We start from the raw sequence: 17,128 nt of genomic DNA on the forward strand, positions 1-17,128 counted from the left end.
AATCAATAAGATTTCGCAGATATGAGAGCAAAACTTATATATTAAAATTAACTGTCCTTTTATAATCCAAATTAATAATTTATTTAAGTTCCATGTGAGATTTTAAGGATCTTCGTAAGGACTTAAACTAATCACATTATCGTGTGGGATAATAAGTCCTCGCAGATATAGTGATTTTCAACTTTTATAGATAAGTGATTTTTCATATAATATACAATTTAAGAAACTTAATTATCCAAATTAATGTATTTAAATTGTAACCATATTTACCGATTATATCTTCTAGTTATGTGAGATTTTTGAATCTCTGTAGACTTATAAGATAATAGTATTATCGTGTGAGTCAATAAGACTCTGCAGATATAACGATTAAGCTTTTTAAAATATATGTATATAAATTATATATTAAATTAATTAAATTAAAGATGTATTTAAATTTAATTCCTTTATCGTGTGAGATTTTAGAATTTTTGCAGATATTTAGGATAATCATATTATCGTATAAGTCAATAAGGCTTTGCAGGTATGTTGATTAAAATTCTTCAAAACATGTATCTACATGCTAAAAAATTTATTATTAACACTTAAAAATGTACATAAGAATATAAATAAATAAATTAAATTGCCAAACTCTTTTATCGTGTGAGATTTCAAAATCTCCGCAGATATTTAGAGCAATTGCATTATCGTATGAATCAATAAGGTTCTACAGGTACTGCGATTAAAATTCTCAATCATAAAACATAAAGAAAAATAATTTTAAACCATTTTTTTCTTTATTCCAAAAATTTAAAAATGGAGAAAATAATTAAAATTAAATTACCTTTTGCAATTTAAAACACACATATCAAAATTTCAGAAATTATTTTATTTGTAAAATGGTGAATTATTTCTAATTAATTTCTCTTCAAAAAATATTTTTACTAACAAACTTTTAAGCCCGAACTACGTGGACTTTGATCCCCATCACAGGGTACGTAGGCCTCAGAGTCAAATTCTGAGTTAAGTCCGTCCTCTCTCGTAAATAAATAAACATTTCTCACTCAATTATTATCATTTTTATATCAGACACATGAATATAAAAGGGATAATTAAAATAATTATAAAATCATATTAATAGAGCACAACAAACTTCAGGTAACCGTTCTGACGAACGGGTGTTGTGGGGTGCCTAACACCTTCCCCACACTCAACCGACTCCCGAACCTATTCTCTAATTTCACAGACCACCCTTATCCTCCATTAATCGGTTTCCCGAGATTTCCCTCAAAATCTTGGTGGCGACTCCTTATTCGATCCGGTTCCCGCCGCGAAGGCCGGGACTTCTGCTCGCGCGCTGTCCGCGTCGCATTTTTCTGGGTGCAACACCACTGATATTGTTCTCAAGGAATTTCACATCACAAGGCATAAAGCTCATAAAAATCAATCTAGTGGATTTTCTAACAAATCAAGCCATACTTGCATTTCTTTTTAATGTATACATTTCAAAGATTAATCATAAATCCATAAACTAATAAATACAAAGAAGCATAAGTTAAAATTTCCCCGATTATCTCAAACCTTTAAGAGGTTAAAGGTTTTACCCCTCAATTACTCACTTCCAAAGCTTCCAATAAGCTTGAATGGTGCCAATGGTAATTACTTTGCAAGCATTTACCATATAAAACATCAATATCTATATTTGAGCTATTTTCTACTAACACTTCATCATTTCTTAATACTTAAGATTTATTCTTGACTCATATGAAAGTACCCATAAGGCTTCTTAGCTTCTTTTAACTCTCATTAATAACATTGAGCTCTTAAATGATCATTGATGAAATTACTTTGTTCCCAACCACCATATTTATGAGAATTTTCAAATATTTAATGTCCTCCAACTACCAATTATCATAAAACCATAAATACCAAGTTTATGTAGCTCAATATACTCTTATCAACTCTATTTAAGTCAATGGGTTCGGACCTATAGCTTTTATAGACTAAAAATTATCATTATCAATCAAACCCTAACCTCTACCATCAAGAAAATGGAAGAACAGAGGAAGATTTAAGTAGGAAAGCTTACCTTGATGTTTAGGAGCTCTAAAATACTCCCAATACTTAGTTTTCCCAAGCCTAAGCACTGCTCTCTCATTGCTCTTTCATTTCTTCATTTCTTTTCTTCTCTGATGTATCAAATTCGTGACTTATTTTGGCAGAAAAATAACCCTGTGCTGTAGCAGACACACAATGCGCTGTGACGCATAGCACAGAGAGCCTCTTCCAGGTGTGTTATCATGCATGTGCCATAGCGGCCCATTCACAAGCTGTGGCATATGGTATAAAATTACTTTCTTCAGAAATTCTTCCTCTTCCATTCCTGGGTGACCCATTCTCCTTCGAACTCATGTTTAAAACTAAAATTGAGACTAAACACGCCCGTTAGGCCTCTCTGACCACACACCTTACTAATATACTTAATTAATCTATTTGAACTTAATTAATCTTGATTTGAAATTAAGAATGTTATAATGATAGGCCATATAGGGAAGTGGAGTTTAGTCCTAGCAGAATTCTCGTTAATATTTGTGCCCTAAAAGTCAATAAAAGGCTGAGAATTAGCAGATTTTCTAGATGATCATCCCTCAACTGAGCTTCCCGAGGGTGAAAAAGAATTACCTGTGTTCTCAGTAGATTCGGGGCTTGGGTGCTTGATTTTGATAGGTTTAGTATAGAACAAGCATATGGGGCTAGAGTAGTAATAGCTTCTCTTACGAGTGTAAAAAATATATTATCTCTTCAATTAGATTTCGAATGTACTAACAATCAAGCTGAATATAAAGCACTACTCATAGGGCTTGAGATCCTTTACGAAATGAAAGGCTGTGAGGTAGTTATATAAGGGGACTCTTAATTGATCATCAAACAATTAACTGGTGAATATAAGTGTATGAGCCCATCTTTAGTGATGTATTATGTAGGGGCTTCTCAAATCTTGAAATATTTTGAAACAATAACCTTGACATATATTTCTCGAGCTCAAAATTAGGAAGCCAATGAACTAGCCCAAATAGTATCAAGGTTAAGGCTTTTGCTTGAACTCACTAGAAAAGTAATTGTGGTGGAATGAAAAGAATATCCTTTGATCTCTTAGCATGGTTTGATAATATAGTATGGTGCAATCTCATAAGAATTAGCTTAGGATTAGTGGGATGATTTCAAAAGTTATTTACAAAATTCCAGCCAAAGATATCCCTACAAAACAAGGATACGTGCCTAACACTTTATTCTAATTAGAAATGAGTTGTATAGGAAGGGCCCTAATAGGTTACTATTTAAATGTTTAGCATTCACTTAGTAGATAGAGGTTTTAAGATAGGTACATGAAGGAGTATGTGGAGCCCATTAGTTAGGGCCAAAAATGCAATGAATGGTGCATAAGCACAAATATTATTAGCTATCAATGATGAAAGATTGCATCGAATATGCTAAAGGAGCAGGAAATGCCAGACTCACGAGCTAACACAGTAGATGCCAGCATTAAACATGCATCTTATCATTAAGCCATAGCCCTTTTAAGGGTGGTCTATAGATGTAATAGGAAAAATTTATCCGGCCTCATCTAAGTACTACTTGTTCATCTTAGTGGCCATAGATTATTTCACAAAATAGATAAAGGCCGTCCCTATGAAGAAAGTCAAGCAAGATGATGTTATTAATTTCGTACGAGAATAAATTATGTTTTATTTTAGAATTCCTCAAATGATTACAACAGATAAGGGACCATGTTCACTAGAAGTGATTTTAAAAATTTTGCTAAGGAAAGTTGGATCAAATTGTTAACATCCTTACCATATTATCTTCAGGCAAACGGGCAAGCTGAAGCTTCTAATAAAGTAATCCTTGGAATTCTAAAGAAGTCAATTGAGGAAAACCTTAGAGAATGGCACGTACAACTTCATAAAGCATTATGGGCATACAGAACATAAAAAATAGAAGCCACGGGCATGAGCCCGTGTATGTTGACCTATCGATATGAGGCCTTGTTACCCATGAAAATAGCGGTCCCTTCATTATGTGTCACGAATGGCTTAGGAAGATCCTCTAAGGAATATAATGAAACCATGATATATGAGTTAATTTAGTTAGATGAGATACATTTACAAGCGTTAGATCATATGATCACCTAAAAGGAAAAAGGTCTCGAGAATATATAACAAAGGAATAAAAAAGAAGCAGTTTCAGAAGGGCAAGCTTGTATGAAAACTTGTTTTACCACCTGGTTTTAAGGATTTGGCCATTGGTAAATTTTCATCTAATTGAGAAGGACCGTTCAAAGTTGGCGAAACACTTAAAGGGAACACGTATTGGTTATCTAGTCTCGATAGGCTTCCACACAAATGGGCTATAAACAGAAAATACTTAAAAAATATCGATTGTCGTAATAGCAAATTACAAAGGATTAGAAGCATAAAAAGTAAAGACCTGAGGCCTAGAATGGCCTTAGGACAAGTTAAAATAAGCAGTAATCTTAAGAAAAATTTGTCCTTTTTTCATAAAAATTATGGTATAAGGGCTAATAAAAAAGAGAATTTATTGTGTATAATAAGCCTGGAGGACATCCCATGTAACTATAGCTATGTCCAGTTTAGCAGTTAGTAATTGATGTCGATCAAGAGCCATCTTCATTTCCAACATTGAACGAGGATTCTCTTTAGAGATGGCTCGTGCATAATCCAATGCTTTATTGGTAACCTTCAACTCGGATTTCATATTATCTTCCTCGACCCATGCTAGCTCCTCCTCAGCAGCTACCAATTGACACCTTAAATCAGCCACCTTAGCCTACAATGAATTAAGATGGTCTACATGAGGAGTAATTTCCTGGACCCAATCATTAGCACCAGTCACTCAAGCCTTGGCATTAATATATTCATCCCTAACAGACCAGCTACTTACTAGATGGTCCAAGAGGGATGTATGGCAACGATTTATGATGCCATAACATTCTGTGACTTGGTCACAGAGGAACTCCAACTCGGGCATGAAAGTGACTTTCTTTACAACAGTTATAGCCCAGATCATCTCTTTATAACTCTACTCAGAATGTAAAAGCGAGTCCCAACTAAGTTGGAATTGAATGACCCTCAAAGCATCCAAAACTATATCCATATTAGGAATGCAGATGCAGGCCAAAAGGGTGTTAATAAGGGCCACCCTCATTGAGGCAAGCTACAAAAAGAAGGGGGCAATTAGTAATAAAGGGAAGAAAAAAGAGAAAGGAGATGAAAATACAAGAAATTGATACCTGACTTGAGTCCACTATGGCTTTGTCTTTGTCTATGGAATGAGAGATAAGGGCAGATTGTAAGGTTGACCATAAGGCTTTCTCTACTCAGCTCGCAAGAGTAATGGGCTCAGACTTGTCCCACATGTAGGCACCCTGAGTAGAGGCCAAGGCAACCATTACGATCTCTAGGATTAAAGGACCAGCAGTTGTTGGACTGACACTAGAAGCTACCTAAGGCTCTTCTATAGGTCTTTTAGTACCCCCTGCTGAAGAGATAATGGGGGTCACCTTTGGGGGCGTAGTAGAGGCAATCTCTCGAACTTTAATAGAAGGCTCAAGACCCCCTAAGACACCAGCACCATCCAAGATCATGTTAGACGTGGCTTCTCGCACCTCAACAGTAGCCCCAGAATCTTTTAAGCCTTCTGCTACCTCTTGGGCCATATGGCAGGCAATCTCTATAGGATCCTTAAATGTCTTTGGATATTTGAGAATTGTCTCAGGAATGGCAGTGGAGGCAACCACCTAAGGATCTAGAGCTTGGGCCTCTAAACCTCCAAGAAGAGGGGGGCTCAGTCCACCTTCATTAAAGTCGGTCGATAAGATCAGGGAGTGTTGGCACTTCTATGAGGACCTGTCCCCTTAAGAATTAGGTTTAAGAGGTGTAGATAAAGGTAAATTAGAAGACATCAAAGGGAGTGATGTCTTTTTCCTCCTCTTTGGATTGGGCAAAGAAGATAGGGCTCGTTTTCTCTTTTCAAATCCATCCCCTTATTCATGTAGCTTGGGGGATGACTCTTCTTAAGTCTAGGTTTTTTCGGGACTAGGACATGAGAAGATGCATCATCCTTCTTAATTTCTTTGACTATAGACCCTAACAAAGAGACCGTCTCGATCTCTAAAGTAGCAGGAGCATCAATGTTGCCCCTCAAGAAATTGACTAATGCATGTGATTGTCTCCAATCATAGCCTACAAAAATTAGAAGCAGATTAGTATATATCAGTGATAAAAAGCAAACACAATAGGCAACACTTTTTGGTATGACTCTTTATAATGCATCTGAAGTGCTAGGCCACCATTTGTTGAAGTGGAGGCAGGCATGTTTGCCCACTAATTCTACCTTACACTACTTCAGAGTAGTGTGTGGAATGGCTACTTAGTCTATAGCCTCCCAGTCCAGCAGCTCCATATTAACTTGGGGGATAGTCCTCGGGGTATGCACTGGCTTAGCCTAAACTAGCCTGCCATCAATTAAGGATGATATGACTAGATAAATCCTCAAGGATTTAGAGAAAGACCTAGTGTAAGGAAGCCATATTTTCTTAGGAGTAGTTTTTAGAGAAAAACCTTGTCCCTTTATAACGAGGCGGGCTTATACTTTTAGTCTACCAAAAATTTGTACCAAGTAGGGAGGCAGTGGTTTGGAATGTTGAAAGGCTTTAAGGTCTTTCATAAAGACCAGTTTTGTCGATAGAAAAAATCAAAAAAATTCTTTGATTTGTCTAGAGGATAGGCACCCAACAGATAAGTGAAAAGGTGAGTGATGTGGGCATCATAGGGGAAAGATTCTCGATGGAGTAAAGGAAAGTAGGCAGTTGTCTATAACTTTAAAAACCAGACAAGCCTGTGGAAGTTACTAGAGGGTTTCTTCAGCAGGGACTCCCTCATGCCTTTATATAGACGACATAGAAATATGGTTCCTAAGGTTAGTTGATTACCACAGAGTAAGGATTGAGCAATCTGTAAGTAAAGTTACATGGGCTTCCCTCCCCCAAGGGCTAGGATCTATTGGCTTAATAGGATCTAAATGAAGACTAGATGTTCCGTAGAGGTGACGGGCTCATCAACTGGCTTCTTAAAAATAACTCCATGATCTTCGTGTAAGAGCCAGCACCCCTAATTTTGGTTTCCAGGTCTGCAGGAAGAATGAAAACAGAGTCATGCCTTTTGGGGATAGTATAAAAGTTCTCCTTCTCAATGATCGGTAGGCCTAAATACATGAACATGTCTTATAGCGTGGTTAACATGGGGCTCAACTAGAAGATGAAAGCGTTACAGTTGGGAGCCTAAAAACTCAAAAGGGCCGTCAACAAATTAACTAGAATGTCAACGTCGACTAATGAGAGTTGGATTAGCTCATAAAGACCTATCTCTTTTCCTTGTAGTTCATAAGTTTGTCTCAAGCACTTCACCCAGTTGGACCAAGCGCAAGGAGATTGGGGCCAGTTTCAAAGCTTTCGATAAGAAAATTTAGTAAAGGTTGAAGTTTTTTGATCCATAATCAGATTGTAGATTGAGGTTAATAACTATAGATTTGGGTGGGTAGGAGCGATCAACCTTAGAAAGGTTAGGGGAGATAGTTAAATACCTGATGTCACTATTGTTGGCGATTTGAAAGCTCTAAGGAGAAGTATTGGAAAGACAGAGAATAATCAATATTTTATCCCTAAAAATATAAAGATCAAATAGAAAGCAGGAAATTTACTAAAAGGCAACAGAGTCATAGAAAGATGAATCCTCTTAAAACAAAAATGGAGAAATGGGGAGGCATCAAATTAAGAGCCCAATCTAGAAAAATGTGAGTTTAAACAATAAAGTAATTACCATCATCAATCCTCCTAACGAAGCAATAGGATTTCAGATTGTGACTAAAGAATCAGGCAAGCTGCCGGTAGGAGTGTTAGAGGGGGTAGCAATAGATGCGGTGGTAGCAGAGGAAGAAGCCATTGTTGAGCAAAGGAAGAACGAAGTGAGAAATGTAGAAGCTTAAATAGCAAGAAACGCCAAGGCAAAGGGAATGACTAGAAAAGAAAAACAAGAATTTATGTTGACAAGGGGCACTCAAAGACGAAGTGATGTTTTTGTCTCTTTCAAACGTGCCACATGGCTTATGTTTATTAGCCACTAGCATGTGAGGGCATTGTTTGGGCTAAATATAAAACATCACTTACCAAAGTGTTTGAATAGGCCATAAAGCTATATGCGCCAAGTGAATGAAGAGTAAGGCCCAAATCAACAATCTAAACAAAAGGACTAGCCTGAGTTCAATAGAAAGCCTGGGCCAGATAAGCATGTTGACATCTCGCCAGTTGCAAACCCACTTTGTGGACCTTTGAGACACGATCTCAAATGATCTCGGATCTTGTAGGAACAGCATCATTATGCCCAAGTATCTCAACGAAATGGGCTGGTTATTAAAAACAAAATACAATGATTAAAGACTATGTCATGAGTTTCGCAGGATCCTTGATTATTTGTAAGAACATTCCAGATTCTAAGAAAGAAGCTACCATTGCTCTATCACTATAAATAGAGCGCCAAATCACAGAAGAAGATAACAGACAGTACTCGAAAGACTCACATTTTGTACTCATAGTTCTTAAGTTTATTAAGTAATTTTTATCTTTAATTCAGACTTGTAACTATTTACATTTTGTAATGTTCTAGTAATAATCAAAACACTTGCTCTACCAAGTCTTGTGTATCTTTTATATTCGGGTAAATTATGATAAAAGAGCCTGGGGACCTTTTGTTATCAACTGAGACTGAACGTTTTTGGCATGCCTAGTAACTTGTTCTTGATGAACAGATGCATACAAATTATTTTTTCAAATCAAATGTAATATAGAATAATATAAGTAAAAACACTTTAAAGAACTTGTTCTATAGTTATATATATGAAAATAATTAAAATAAATATAGTTAACTCATCTGTATTTATCATATCAAAGCTTAAATTAAGCATAATGTCACGAGTCATTATATCTAACAATTTTATCATTGATTTATAAGTAAAGGTGTAAAAATACCGACAAAATTTTCCTATATAAACACTTAATATTCTTTAGTAAAGAAAGGTGTAAAAGTATCCATAAAAATTTTTTTAATAGGTGCAAGAGTACTTAAACTGTGAAATTAAGGATTGGGCTCCCATTAAATCAATTTCATGGGCACAATTGTACATTTCTTCACTCATATTGGATCCTCTTGGAAGAAAACTTTTGTCCCCATTGTTTAGACTTACTCTCTTGAGATCAAAATATAGAGTAGTAGTAGTGATGGACCTAGAAAAATAAGTTGATGAGGGCATAATTTATTTGAAAATAATATTAATATTTTATTAAAAATATACATTTAATTATTTATTAAATTATATTAAAGTTATAATTTAGTAAAATTAAATGCTAAAAAACAATGCATAAAAACAAAATTAAAATAAAAAATTATTTTTATATAAATTTTTTTTATGTCTATTAGTTTCATGTATTTAATTTTATTAAATTAATCTATATACCTCGTTTGCGTAGAAGAGAATTAATTTGTGATAATTTTTTTAAAATATTTTATTAAATTGTTACTTTTCTATTCTAAAACTATTCTTATTTTAGATATGGTATATAGGTTAGAGTAATAAATTATAAAATTTTTAGTAAAATAAGTAAAAAAATTTAAGGGGACAAGTTAATTTTTTTTTTTTTAAGAAATAATGGGGGCAACTAAACTTTGTCTAAAGAGATAACTAAAATTTTTAGGGTCAATTTGCATAATTTCCCCTTGGCTTGGTAACTAATTTATACTTCTCAAAAAATATTGGTTAAAATTATAATTTCTTAAAAAAATTTACATCTTTTTAATTTTACTCTAATTAAATTTTCTATATAAATAATTTAATAATAATAATTAAAATTTGAATGTATTATTTTTAAAAAAAATAAATGAAGTAAATATATAGTTAAAACAAGAATTATAAAAATTATTTAATATTTTATATTTTAAACTTGATAAAAAAATTTATAACATACCTTACATCATAACTATTATTCTCATGCGGGCAGCGTTATGCTTTTCCAGTTTCCTCGAAACATGGAGTACTGTTTGCGAATACTATCGCGTTGACATTGACTTGACTCCGGACGCCGTGCTTTGCTAGTGGAAGTGTCTCTCTTCTATTTATCAGCAACATTACTCGTAGAAAGAACCTCAAAGCTTGGTAGAGCAAGTCTTCGAGATTTCTTAATGGCACGCCCTTTTGCTGATTCCTCCTCCTCCCCTCCTCTTCATCTTTTTCTTCAGCTCGACGCTGGGCATACCAAGTTTTCTTGAGTTTCAGAGGGGAAGACACTCGCAGAGGATTCACCGATCATTTGTATGCTGAGTTACATCGACGGGGAATCACGACTTTCAGGGACGACGCAGAATTACCAAGAGGAGAAGTGATTTCGTCGGAACTTCTCAAAGCAATTGAAGGATCTATGTTCGCAATCATCGTCCTCTCGCCCAATTATGCTTATTCCAGTTGGTGTTTGGATGAGCTCGGAAAGATCGTTGAGTGCAGGAGAAATCTAAGGCAATCGGTAATTCCAGTCTTCTATGGGGTGGATCCTTCTGATGTCAGACACCAAAGGGGATCGTTCGCCGAGGCTTTTAGACAGCATGAAGAGAGATTTGAATGGGAAAAAGTGAAGGTATGGAGGGATGCTTTGAAAGAAGTTGCTGAAATCTCTGGCTGGGACTCCAAGGATAAGTAAGTCTGCTTCGCATTTAACCTAGTTATCTTTTTTAATAGTGAAATTGGTATTTGAACATCTCAATGCAGTGTTGCCATAGTAATCTGATGGCCTATAGATTGAATCGTGCATAGAGGATTTGTATGAAAATATTCATGACAAAAATTAACAAAAATAATAAATTAAATCATGGACTAACAAAAATTTAACCATAATCTCTCGGAGAAAAAAAAAAAAAAAACAGAAGTCACAAGATTCTTAACCTACTGAGTATCAAGCCAATAACCCTGTAAAGAGGAGTAAAGGAAGATCAAAGAGAAAACTCATGGAAATTGTTAAATGAGACCTTTGTTAACAATATTCCTAAAATCTTGTTAATGCAATGTTTTAAGCAGTTTCTGAATTTGTAGGTTTCTTACCAGCACTGCACTAATGCAAGGACTCAAAGTTCAGCGGTTCAGCTACATCATTAATTGGGATGTGAAAATCGTTTAAGTTGAACCACAAATAGAAGAATGTAAAGTTTAGACTTAACCAACTCAATTGCCATATCCAGTCAAGTTGTTGTCAGAGAGATGTGTTGGACAATCTGAAGTTGTCTTGGCTAACATATCTTGCAGAAGTGGTGTTTGATTTACATGAGGCTTCAAGATGGATTTTTCTTCTCCTACTTCGATACTTGAGGTCACGATTTTACCAATAAAAGAGAATGCTGGAGGATTGGAAGAGATTAGAGAAGATATTAATATAATGATAAGTTGAGAATTATAGATGAATATACACAATACGAGATTAAGAATAAAGTATTCTAATAAAAAATAAACTAGGATTAGAATTTAGCTAGTAGTATAATGTATTTTTACTATTAAAGTTATGCTTTTTTAAGTTGCCCCTTGTGCTCTCTTTGAATATCTTACCTATGGTAATGAAAGACCTAATATTAGAACATTTTGAATTCCCTTTCTCCAATTTTCTCCCAACTTCCTCCTTCCCACCTTTTGTCTAATTTCTTTTTTTTTTACGTTGCTCTTTCTTTACCTGAGACAGAGAGATGGCTTAGGTATAATAACATGTTATCCTTTTTGTAATTCAATTTCTTTCATTATTATGTGTTTATGTAATTGGTTACTTTTATTAATCTCATGAAGCATGGTTATGCTGATAAATTGTTTCCTTGCATTGCCATTTTCTGAATGCTGTATATTCGATATTTGGGTTTGCTCTTTTTATTATATGGTTTATTCATATCTCAATCAGGCTTTTTTCCCTTGTGTTTTTTTTTCCCCATACCGTACAGGCATGAATCAAAACTCATTGAAAGCATGGTTGAAGACATACAGAGAAAATTACAGCCAAATTGCCATCTTGCTCAGATAACCTTGTGGGGATTGATGCAAGAGTGGAGGTAGTGAACTCTTGTCTAGGTATGGGTCAGAATCAGAAGGTGTTCGCTTCATAGGCATTTGGGGTATGGGCGGGATGGGTAAAACAACCATTGCTAGAGCAGTCTTTGAAAGAAATTCAAAGTGAATTTGAAGTTAGTATCTTTCTGGAGAATGTTAGGGAGGTTTCTGATAAAAATGGTTTGGTTCATGTACAGAGACAGCTTCTATCTTGCTTTGGAAGCCTTGATATTTATGATTTGCATGAAGGAAAAAAGAAACATAAGGAACCTTCTAAGCAAGAAAAAAGTTCTACTTGTTCTAGATGATGTGAGTGAATTGAAGCACTTGGAGAGTTTGGCTGGTAACTATGAATGGTTTGGTCCTGGAAGAGCAGAGTAGTAGTCACAACAAGAGACAAGCACTTGATGATAGCTCATGGGGTTTATAAACACTGTGAAGTTTGGGGGTTTAAACAATGATGAAGCCCTTGAACTCTTTTGTAGGAAAGCCTTTAAAAAAGACTATCCTGGAGAAGGTTATTTGGATTTATCCTATGAAGTGGTCAAATATGCTGCGGGTGTTCCATTGGCACTTGAAGTACTGGGTTCCTTTCTTTGTGGAAGAAGAGTAGAAACATGGCACTGTGCATTGAAACAAATCAAGAAATTCCTGACCCAAAAATTTTTGATACACTTAAGATAAGTTACAATGCATTACATCCCTTGGAAAAGAAACATGTTCCTAGATATTGCATGTTTCTTCAAAGGGATGGATAAAGATCGAGTGACAGAAATATGGGAAAATTGTGGTCTATGTCCGGGAATTGTAATCGAAACTCTTGCTGAAAAGTCTCTGGTCAAACTGCAATTGAATCAGTTATGGATGCATGATTTGCTTCAGGAAATGGGCAGGAATATTGTTTTTGAGGAATCTCCTAATAATCCTGGCAAACGTAGTAGGTTGTGGTCTCAAGAGGATATTGATCGTGTATTGGTACAAAATAAGGTAGGCACATATCACACACAAAAATCAAGGTATTGGTATTGCATAAATAACTGTTTCTTTGATTTATAGATTAGATGAATACACCTTTCCTTTCATTGGGATTGTAGTGTACTCCATTTGTTTTCAAATATGAGAGAAAATGATCAATTCACACAGTTCAAGAATGTTAGTTAAGAGTAATAATTATGTCTGAAATGAAAAAAATTGGACTAAATTATCCCTGTAATCAATGAAATAAATTTGTTTAGTGAAAATAAATCGTTGACTTTATGAAGGACAATTCAGGGAAAATGTGATAAATGCTTTTTATTTGAAAACAGAGGGAGTTTATATGTTTCATTCCTTGATTGTTAACACATGCGCACACAGAGAGACAAACATGTATTCTCTCCGGTCCCTATTATAAGCCATTTCTGAGACTCTAACTACCTCACCGGAACCATGGAGAAGAAGTGGTTAAGTTATTACCTTTGTCTAAAAATAAAATAAGCTTTCAATTTTACCTCTGTTTAAATTAATTTTTTCAGATTTGCATTGCATTCTCTCTCATAGTTAATGAGTTTAAATAGGAGTAATATTAGAAAAACATAATTAATGTCTCATCAACTGCCTTATATTAAGAACCAAAAAATCCTTTAGAAAGCATCTTATAATATGAACTGGAGGGAGTATAACCATTGGTTTTGCATATTTAAAGGTAGCTTTGATTATAGGTTAGATGAATGTGATACATGTATCCTTTCATTAGGACTGTAGCATACTTTATATCTCAATGCTTCATCATTAAGACAGATATTATTTGTTCCCTCCTTTTTAATTAGGGAACTGATGCAATCCAAGGTTTAGTTTTGGACTTACCCCAGCAGCATGAAACACGCTGGAACCCTGAAGCCTTCTCAAAGACAAGTGAGCTAAAATTCCTCATATTACATAATGTTCATCCTTCACTAGGGGTGAAATGTCTTCCTAGTGCATTAAAAATTTTTGACTGGAGAGGATGTCCCTTAAAAACACTGCCACTGAGTATCAATCCAGATGAACTTGTTGACCTTAAAATGATTCACAGTGGAATTGAACAGCTCTGGATTGGAATAAAGGTAAGTTTCTCTTGTGAAGATCTTTTAAACGATTTACTGCATTAGAAGAGTTTTGGAAGATAATCCTCGTCTGTTCTTTCATTTTTGTTTAGTTTCTGGAATATCTGAAGTTCATTGATCTGAGCTTTTCCAAGAACTTCCTGCGGTCCCCAGATATTTCTGGGGTTCCTAATCTTCAAAGACTGGTTTTGGAAGGTTGTACAGGCCTAGTTGAGATTCATGCATCCCTTGCACTCCACAAGAAACTTATTCTAGTTAATTTTAAAGATTGTGAGAATCTTAAAACACTTCCAACAAAAATAGATATGAGTTCCCTTGAGGACTTAATTCTTACTGGCTGCTCACTAGTTAAAAAACTTCCAGAGTTTGGGGAGAGTATGAATTGTCTATCGACTCTTTATGCTGAGGGAACTTCCATTACAAAATTGCCCCAATCAATTGGATACTTGGTTGGTCTTTGTGTTTTGAGCTTAAGAGACTGCAAACAACTTGTTTGTCTTCCAAATACCATTAGTAGTTTGAAGTCACTCAAAACTCTCAACATTTCCGGTTGTTCAAAACTCTCTAAGCTTCCAGAGGGATTAAAGGAAGTCAAGTGCTTGGAGAATCTTGATGGTAGTGGAACTGCTTTGGAAGAACTACCTTCATCCATCTTTTTGCTGGAAAATCTTCAAGTTTTATCGTTTAAGGGATGCAGAGGGCTAGTGTCCAAGTCAGCAAACTTGCTTCTTCCCTTTCAGTGGTTATTTCAGAGTCGTCCTGTTTCCACAGGCTTCCAAATACCTCCAATCATGGGTCTCCATGCTTTGAAATATTTAGACTTGAGTTACTGCAATCTTTCTGAAGGATCACTTCCTAGTGATATTGGCTGCTTATCATCTTTGCGCTGTCTAAATTTAACTGGAAACAATTTTATTAGCTTGCCAAGCACAATATCTAAGCTGTCAAGGCTACGAGATCTTTTCCTAGAATATTGTCGAAAGCTACAATCTTTACCTCAGCTTCCCTCAGCAATTGAACTGATATATGCAAGCAACTGTACTTCCCTAGAAACTTCTAGATTTGATCCATGGAGGCCATGTAATCTCCTTGCAGCGACCAAGCGTGTGCATGTCACTGGAAGCATCAATGATGTTACAGATCCAGTAATGGTAATTAGAAGAGCTATTCAGGTATGTGCCCTCATCCTCTATGCCGTCATCCTCTATGACTGATCCATTCTCCCTTCATCTTTAAGTAGCGTTTAGATTAACGGATTTGAATTTAAACCCATGCATTTAAATTTCTTTGTTTAGATAGTGTAAACAAATTTAAAGGAAAAAGAGAGCTAAGATTTGAAGAAAAAAGAACAGATCGGAAATAATGAGCTTATCACTGTTCTTCAGCTAGTAAGAGATGATACGAGAGATGAGGGGAGTGGTGAGAATAACAAAGGCACTGGTAATGTTAACGTGAAGAAAATGGTCATTCTCAAATAACTAGGCTATATAGGGAATTTGAAATTATAAAGAGGTTAGAATAAAATATGAATCTCGATTTGGATTATATATCCAAATGGAAGATTTGGTTCAAATCCAAATTATTATGCATCCAAACGCGCTCTTATTTATTTCTTTTTCCTAATGCTGAAGGTTAAGGATAGGAATCAAACATCATGAATATCTACTTCTAATTATTGAACATATCAATCTCTCCCATGCAGGAATTGACAATGCCTAATCCAAAACCAAGATTTGAGATAGTTGCCCCAGGGAGTGAAATCTCACCATGGTTTGATCATCAAAATAATCATTTCTTCGTGAAAATTCAACTTCATCATAGCCGGCCCTCAACTGATGAGTTGGCAGGATTTGCCTTGTGTTTTGTGTTGGTGAATCATGTCGATCCAAAGGCATGTAAACATGAGTTCTTCTGCTATTTTGAAGATTGTGGATCTAGAAGTGCTCCATTTCCGATTTTATGCAGGGAGCTCCGTTTGGAGCCATATCAACCTCATCTTTATATTGTTTACTTGTCTGCTGCTCAAACAAAAATTAGTCAGTGCAATGAAGTTGAATTTTCCCTCAAACCAGAATGTCGTTATGATGGGTGTTATGGGTTAGAAGTAGTCAAATGTGGGTGTCGTTTGCTGTATAAGGAAGATGTTGAGAACTTGAAGAAATCAGCAAACCATCACTTCCAATGGAATATTTGGACATGATACATATGTTATCAGTTTGACCAGGAAGGTGCCGCTTTCATTTTTTATAAGTATTGTTATATTAATTAATTGTGGATAAATGCACTTGAAAGTGTATCAGAAATCAGTTCTCTACAATTCCTCTTGTTTTTATGCCTTTAATATTTTGCATGTACGTACAAGTCATTCTCTTTAGTGGTATTGTTTGAAGTCATCACTTTTTCCCCATTTAAGTGGCTTCTACATTGTATGCAATTTAATCCCATAGATTGTCATGTTGTTTATGAGAAGATTTGAAATTGAGACAAGAGGATTTCTACACTTCCTTCGGATAAGGAGAAAAATAAGGAGGAAGGAAAATTATGAGAAAATTTTAAAAAATATTTTGTTCCCACTTTTTCTTGCATCCAAACCAACCATTAGTCATGAATTTAATGTCAATTGAACTTAGAAACGCATATATTGATTTAACATATGAAGTCTCGTCTATTCGAAAGTGTAAAGTAATAATACACGAGTATAAGTATGTGTGGGATATATTTCTTTTATTTTCAATGATAAATTGTAGATAACTTTAAACTATAAAAGTAGGAAGAAGGATTCATTAGTTTTGGCATTTTTTAAAAGGAATTACATTGTGATAAATAAGGTCGCTTTTTTCAAACATATAAAATACAAAGAC

The 17,128-nt window shown here is 35.1% G+C and overlaps 1 pseudogene; it reads left to right on the plus strand.

Annotated features, from left to right (window-relative positions):
• The first annotated feature begins 10,318 nt into the window (after window positions 1–10,318).
• Window positions 10,319–16,663, plus strand: LOC129316553 (TMV resistance protein N-like; annotated as a pseudogene).
• The last annotated feature ends 465 nt before the right edge of the window (window positions 16,664–17,128 follow it).

This window comes from Prosopis cineraria, unplaced genomic scaffold (assembly GCF_029017545.1).
Source record: "Prosopis cineraria cultivar Desert tree isolate PC_DT_omini unplaced genomic scaffold, ASM2901754v1 PC7, whole genome shotgun sequence".
Taxonomy (NCBI): domain Eukaryota; kingdom Viridiplantae; phylum Streptophyta; class Magnoliopsida; order Fabales; family Fabaceae; genus Prosopis; species Prosopis cineraria.